General features: G+C 40.7%; 1 pseudogene; it reads right to left on the minus strand.

Moving 5' to 3' along the window:
• Window positions 1-1,988: 1,988 nt before the first annotated feature.
• Window positions 1,989-5,521, minus strand: LOC133912727 (pentatricopeptide repeat-containing protein At4g31850, chloroplastic-like; annotated as a pseudogene).
• Window positions 5,522-8,262: the final 2,741 nt, after the last annotated feature.

Here is an 8,262-nt window from a genome sequence, read left to right on the forward strand (position 1 = left end):
AACAATTTTTAAAATTATTTTAAGCCCTAAGTTACATAGAAATTTTGTGAGTTCCTTCACAAGGCATCACTCCTCATTAAAGTTAACAATTTTCAATGCCTTGTGAAGGAAATCACAAAATTTATATGTAACATAGGGCTTGAAATAATTTTAGAAATTATTCCATATCTTATGAATAATATTAGTGAATTTGTTCAGATTTTAGGGAATTATTTTGAAGCCCTTAAAAATTAGAGCAAGTTAAAAAAGGTTGCAACTTTGAAAAATTTTAGTTTGAATTTGGCTCAGGCTTTTTGACAAACCAATCAAAATGGGTTGCATATAAATTATAGTATCCCACAAAAATCATCCTAAAAACTTTGGAGCTTGGGAAGGTCTTCCATTGGATTAGAGATAAGAGGGAGATCTTTTAAGGTGTCGGTACTGTTCATGTAGGAAAAACCAACCCGTCCAAAGGTTATTTAGATGGTTTTGGATAGTTTGGGAGGTTATTTAGATGATTTCATAGGTGGAGGATGAAGTAGATGAACCTCAATAGGTGGGGGTGAAGTAGACTTATTCAGATTGAAAAGGAACCTTTATAACATGACCAACAAAAAGATATACTCAGCCTCACAGACATCTATATCATAACTACTTCAGGGACAATACACCATCACCGAACTTTTGCCTTTAAGGTCAACTAGTACAAGAATCTTAAGATGTCCTTGAAAACATAGATGTGCGGCACCCCATTCTTCCTCATAAAATAGAGGTGTGGCACCTCCTTACTAGCCCTAGCTGACATCGCCCTAAACCATCGCCACCAACCATCATCGTCGCCCATGGAATCCTTAGTTTGCCTCTCTCCCTTCCCTTTTATGTCAATGATTAACCAATTAAGTAGTCCTATAACCTTTCAAGAAATGTTTATTTATATTTATATTTATATATATATATGTGTCTGTGCATCCTTGTATCGGTGTATCTTAGCTCTCCATCGATACAAAATCAAAGAATAAAGTGTGCTGGTGAGTCTCTATACCTACATGAATGCTTTGTACTCCTTCCATTGTACGAGTGTATAAAACTAGGGATATTTCCCTTCGTAGCACTAATAACACTAGTGCCAAATAAGCTCATCTCTTCATTTGGTACAAGAACCACAATAACTAGCCAAAGTGCCAAACCGCTTCAACCTTGATGCACTTCCTACCACTGTTTAGGCCCTAGATTGAAACAAGAAAATGTATCTGACAGGGCACTTAAAGTTCAGGTAACCGAGGTACCTAAATCGCCCAATGCCACTGCCCGATCATCCAGGCAAAGCACGGCTCGGGAGAAAAAATGCAGCTTGGGTTAACCGACGAATTCCACCAAAAAATCGGAGGAACAAAAGCCGCATCGGACTTATTTTACCCAATCGTATGGAGCCACGATAATCCAATACTACTACCCGATCATCCAAGCAAAGCACTGCATTCCTACTACCAGTTATGTCGACGGTTTTATGGGCTCAACCTCAGCATGGCAAAATTCCAGTACCATGGTCAGGAACTGACACAGCAGCTGATTTACTCAGCTTTACCATTAACATACAATATATGCTGACAATGGCCAAATATCTCTGATAAGTGAAAAGTTGCAGACTAGCAGTATATCTTGATCGAGTTGTACTCTTGGAGAAAGAAAAGACGATAGTAGCCTTGAACTGTGTAATAAAAAGTGTAGTAACTAACATGAAAAATTAACTAGATTAGTTGTTCACCGCATGTCGAACATTTTAAGATGTTTCTCTTCCAAAGAAATATAAGTGCAAACTACTTTTAAGCTAGCAGCAAAAGAGTAGTGGTACAGAACTTAGATGTTGATGAGTGTTACTGTTTCTATAATTTCAAAGTGTCAGTGAAATGGAGCACACGGTCCCATTAATTGTATCTTACTTAAAATTTCTGCCAACAAAGAATGGCACATTAATGTATAATAAGATCTGGAAGCACCTTCAGATATGTTGAATAACGTATTGGGTACTATCTACAGTTGATCATTTTCCCACTATAGACAAGACTATAGAGAAATAAGTACATACTATAACCAACTTCTCAGTCACAATTGATTTGGAAGTTGCATGTAAGTGCTCGAATTAGGTCGGCACCCTCCAACAATCATCCGACCACAGGCAGCATATGCATTATCAGTACTGCCAGAAACAGTGTACCCCTTAATAAGGGCATTATTTGTGAAAACATTAGGCTCCCATCCTTTCGTCAGTAGTTCTTCATACATCTGCCTAGCTTCAGCAGCCTTTCCAGCTTTTCCTAAGTGGAGAATTAATGAATTGTATGTGTACAAGTTTGGGGCAATTCCTTTCATCTCATTGAGGAGAGAGACTGCTTCCTCTATTCTTTTAGATTTCCGAAGGCCATCAATGAGCAAATTATAGGTGATAAGATCAGGGTCAAGTCCTAATTCCATTAGTTGTCTAAAATAAGACAACCCATCATTTAATCTTTCAGCTGTGCAGAGGGTATCGATAAGAACTGTATAGGATTTTATATCTGGGTTTATTCCCCCATCTACCATCTTCTGAAAAAGCTGACAAACGTTCTCTGTGTTACCAGCTATTCGATGTCCATTCAGTAGAATATTGTAGATGGTGCAATAAGGTTTGCATCCATACTCCAGCATCTCCCTGAAAAGATTTTCCGCATCTTCTATTTTTCCAGCTTTTAACAACCATCGTGAAGAGGACCATATGTACATGGTGTGGGAGAGAAGCCTTGGCTCATCAGGTTGTAGTACAAGTCTATAGCCTGGTCTAGCCTTTTTGATTTCACAAGACCCGAAATGATTGTGTTTTAAGTAACATAAGTTGAATTTTAACATTTCCTCAATCCGCATGGACTTTCCCATGGCATCGAGAATCAAATTGTAAGTGAACTCATCTGGGCCACATCCGAGTCTTTTCATTTCAGCAAACAAGCCTTCAGCAATATCAATCAGGTTTTCATCCACAAGGCCACAAATAAGAGCATTATATGAGCCAGTTTTTAGTGAAACTCCAAAACTATTAAACTTTTACATGAGTTCATGCACTTCAAGAGCTTTCTTGTGCTTACTGAGATGCCTGATTAATGGGCACAGAAAGAAATCATTCAGGAGAATTCCACTTGATGCTATGTTTTCAGCAAACTCTATTGACTTTTCCATGCCAGCCTTCTTCAGTATCCCTTCCATTAGTGAATGGAATGAAGATCTATCCATATTAGAATCAGACTGAAGAATGTATTCCTTAACAGTACGCAGAGCTTCCTTCATCAATCCATTTTTCACAAAACCCAGGAGTATAGTACACAATGTCGCATAATCTGGAGCAAGAACCTTCTTCATTTGACAAAACATCCAGAATGCCTCGTCAAATCTGTCCTCTTTAACAAGGCCATACATGATAGTGTTGTAAGATGAACGGTCAGGTATGCAACCTTTTGTAGTCATACTGTACAGCATATCTATAGCACAGTTCACGTCCCCATTTTTGCAGAGACAATCTAGAACTGTATTGTATGCAATTAAATTAGGTGGGTAATTACTAGAGCTCATTTCTTCAAGCAGATGCATTGCCTCCTTAACTTTACCTTCTCTTCCTAATCCTGCCAAAAGTGTGTTGTATGTACCATCAGTGGGCTCGATTTTCATTTCCTTTAGTTGATGGAAAAGTTGCCATGCTTCATTTCCCCTGCCTCCCTTGTAGACCGTATCAATCAAAGAATTCACTGCAATAACATCAGGGACACATCCATTTTCCATCATATCAGAAAAAAAAAAAACTTCACAGCTTCATCAGCTTTTGACGCCTTGCTGCAACATTTGATCATCATAGTGTAGGTGATAGTGTCTGGAGAAACTCCCATAGCTTTTAATTCATGGAAGACCATTTTTGCCATTCCATGTCTACCAGATTTAGCAAGACTATACAAAACGGAATTACCAGCAACAACAGTCGGAACAATCCTTTGCTCTTCATAATCTCATATCTTTGAATTGCCTTCAGAGATTGGCCAGATTTTCCATAGTAATTAATGAAAAGTACATGTGTGTAGCCATTTGGACTAGGACCATGAATATTCATATGGTTGAAGAGCTCCAGAGCACGGTCAAACATATCAGCTTTCAGAAACCCAGATATTAAGGAGTTATACGAATACTGCTCAGGCGATATACCCTTTTGCTTCATCTCGTCAAACATAGTTGAAGCTTCATCGACCCTCCCAACTTGGCATAATGCATCCACAACTGCAGTATAAGCAACAATATTGTCATTATACCCATCAGCTTTTCTATTACTGATTGTGAGTCGCCACTGTCACCACACTTGTCTAAGAGAGTAATGTATGTCACCCGGTCAGGTTTCTGATCACTCGCTTTCATCTTCCAAAATATATCCTTGGCATGACTAAGCCGACCAGTATCACAGAGAACTTGTATAAGCACAGTATGGGTAACAGCATCCGGCTTGCACCCGGCATCCTCCATTTTCCCAAGAATTTGATACGCCTCCTCAAATCTTCCAGCCTGCCAAAGAACCCGAATGCAGATGGTGTATCTACACACATTGGCTTCACGTCGCGAGCCTCCATCTCGCTCAACAACCAGAGAACCGTGTCGACATCCCTCCTCTTCCCAAACGCCACCATCAGCACGGAGTAGGTCTTCACGCTCGGTGCAATACCGTCCTCCGCCGTGGCCTTATAAACCTCCATGGCCTCCCTATCGAAGCCAGACTTTACGAGGAAGTAACTCAAACCATTGTAGGTGTACTCGTTCAAGGAAATCCCCGCGCCCCTCATCACGGGCAAGGCCACTGGCGCGCTCTGGAGCCCTCCCTCGACGCCGACGCCCCTGAAAATGGTGGCGAAGGTGCCCACGTTGGTCTTGACAATCTGCTTCTGCATTAGGTCGAACACCTGAGCCATGTCCCCGCCCCGGCCGTGGGCGCGCATCAGCTCATGTAGTTGCACGACTCTGTGGTGTCGACGAGCCTGGGCTGCCGCGCCGCCGTCTTGAAGAGCTCCAGAGCCTGGGCAGGGCCGGCGGCCGACCAGAGCTTGTGCACGACGCTCTCCGTGCCGGCCCCCCGTCGCTCGTCGCGGGGCGGCGCCGGCAGGCCCGGCGGGCCGCTTCAGCGGGGCTACCAGGAGTCCGGGCGACGAAGCCCCTATGTTCCCGGGCCTTTTCGTCCTCGCCGGGGCTGCCCGCGTGCCCCCCCCCCCCCGCCGCCGCCGCCGCCGCTTAAGACACCCGAGCAGCAGAGTTCCATGGCGCCCGCCCGCCGCCGTTCCTGATGGCAGAAATGGCGAGCAGAGCACTACCTGAAATTTTCCAAGAAACGTGAGAGGACAAGTCGCCGCGGTATGCTCAACTGGAAACTAACGTGCTGCTCTTGCTTCGGCGTGAGCCCACCTCTCGGAGTCGCTCCGGTGGTGGCGGAAGGGAAAGGAGGTCGGGCAGAGGGAGTCTGGGTTCTGTGGGTGTTTTATGTCGGCTGCATCACAGACAATCGAACTAACCGAGTTTTAAGAGCGACTACATTCCACCTATGTATTTTAATCGAAAGAACAATTAATAAGATTGTTTGTTGTCTCACTATTATGTTGTGTCTATAAAGATAAGAGAATCAGTATCTCATCGGTGGTGATCGAGAAGTTACTTACCCATCTATCGAAACTCTAAGATGATTTTAAGGGATACAGAAACGTGGTGAAGACCACCACCGATATCGTCATCCGCACCTACGTCACGCTGGTACTGTATCAAGATCATCTATACCGAAGTGATCGTCTTTACCGACTTATACATCTATGTCATCATCTCTTTGCACTAAGGTATTACCGAGTCTCTAATAGCATCGTCCAATTCTGATATATGTTCACGCTTCTGCTAATGTTATGAGTGTTCGGTTTTGAGAGCTAATGATAATGTGTTATGGTAATTAAGATCTAATATGCTATTAGAGTCGTACTAATCTCTAATCAAACCCAATATATCTTAATCATGTTGAACTATAATCGGATAATACAATTTAAGGTTTGTTTCAAGTGAATTAGTCATGTTCATGCTAATTGTTCCTTGGGTTAGATCTGTTACCAGGTCTAAAACCTATAGATCTATAGACCTGACCCGTCCCGCACGGCCCCGTTACCAGCGTTACTTCTGCCATGTCACCGGTTCAGCCGTTGCTCACCCCTTCCCATCTGCATCGGCCCAACAACTCAAGTGAAGGAATTAATCCACCCGTAAGTGGGCATTGGGCAACACGTGTATGCCACGCTATTGGTTTGACTTTCCCAACAACCAATGCGGGGTCGGTTCCTACAACGTAAAAGCCAGGAGGCCCCTACGGCGTCCTGTCCCCCTGCTGGTCCTTCTGATTTGCTCCTTCAAACCGCAAAAAAATTGATCCAAAAGTAAAAAGTACTTTCAGTAAAAAGCTGACCGAATCACCGGTTGTCACCATGAGAAGACGCGATTAAAGGTCTGGGGCGTCTGCCATATCTCTTGGCCCCTTGATCTCCGATTCTCGTCAACTGGGAAAAGTTCGGTTGGTATTTCCAGAGCCGGCCATTAATTCGGTTAGTATGGCAACTGATTCTGTCAGTTTGATGCTGAGCCACGTACACCACTCAGTCATAAATAAGGGTATTTTGTTTCAGTAAGAGATTATAAAAAGTAAGTAGTAAACTGTGGAGGGTAAGAAGTTAAATGATAAAATTTAAATTGTAAAAGTTAAATGCCATAATATGTATAAATAGGTAGAAGACAGATTGTTGTATCGTAGATTAGATTGTTAATAACTGTATTGCACAGTCTATCTATTTATTTTAGTTTATAAATTATGATCAAACAAAGCTTAATGTAGATTGTCTCCAAACATAAGCAAAAACAAAACTCTACAAACATTTTCATTGATAATCCTGTTGCGAGTAGACTTTCGCATGTTAGAATCATGCCTGAGCTGTGCTTACGCGCACGGGTAAGGTTGAAATGCCCTTTTATCGCTGTATGCCAGTAAAGACAAATAACTCTGCTAGCTAGCTTACATCAGCTTTGTGCTTATGTAAGACGCCCTAACTGTATTTTATGCACTCCTTTCTATCACAAATAAGTGTTATTTTAGGTTGTATATGGTAAATATTTTTATACTTTGGTTACATAATTACTTTTTATATATTGAGTTTGGATATTTGAAAATAATATAGTAGATTTATCTCGAAAATAGTTTCATAATAGTATAATGTTGCTATATTCTATTAATATATTACATCCAAAAAGTAGTACTCAAAAATATATTTTTAGAACCATGTCCATATTCAAAATAATATTTATTTGTAAATGGAGGGAGTATCATGGGCATGAAGTAGTATGATATTAGGCTCTCCAATACTTCACCCCAAACAGTGTCCATAATAATTAATGCATCAACCACATTAGAGTAGGTACAACTCACTCTCTTTTAACAAAGGAGTAATCGGATAGGATACGAACAAATATCGTTGATTCTATATCATATCTTACATTTTTTTTATCGGAATCGAAGCCGGACACGGATAGTATCGGATATTGATACGGATGCGGATAGTCTCAATCACAAATACAGATCGATATAGATCTAATATGTGACGAGCCAGATATGGACAATATCGGTCACGAATATTTATTTGGATATTTAGTAAAGCAACAACTATATATATCGCATATGTTGTGATTATTCAACCATTTCACGTATCTAAAACTCAACTCATTAGAGGTCTAACAAGCAAATCAACAATATACTCATATGAAAAGAGTTATGTTAGAACAAAATCAGAGAAGTTACGAGTGGTCAATATACTACGTGAAGATTCTATTAATTATTTGAACATATTAATAACATAAAATAAAAAGTATCAACTACAAACTTGTAAGTCTCGTTGAGAGCTATACATTTCATATAAAGATCATCTTCATCTGATTCCGTATGAAAAAGTTACAAGCTTTGGAAATAGGCTCGGGTAGTCTTCGGATATATCTGATTTTTTTTAGATATCTAGCTTTATACATCCGAATTTGATATTCGATACAATTATTCAAGATCTGATATGATATTCGAGATTCGATTAGCATATAAAACGGTTTAGATGATCAGGCTAGTGAAAAAAATCTGACCCGTTTTCACCCAACCCTCCAAGAATGCAAGGCATTTTTGTTTATTTGCACATAGACCAAGGAAAAATCAAAATGATTAAG

The sequence above is a fragment of the Phragmites australis genome, chromosome 3 (genome assembly GCF_958298935.1).
Source record: "Phragmites australis chromosome 3, lpPhrAust1.1, whole genome shotgun sequence".
NCBI classification, from domain to species: Eukaryota; Viridiplantae; Streptophyta; class Magnoliopsida; order Poales; family Poaceae; genus Phragmites; species Phragmites australis.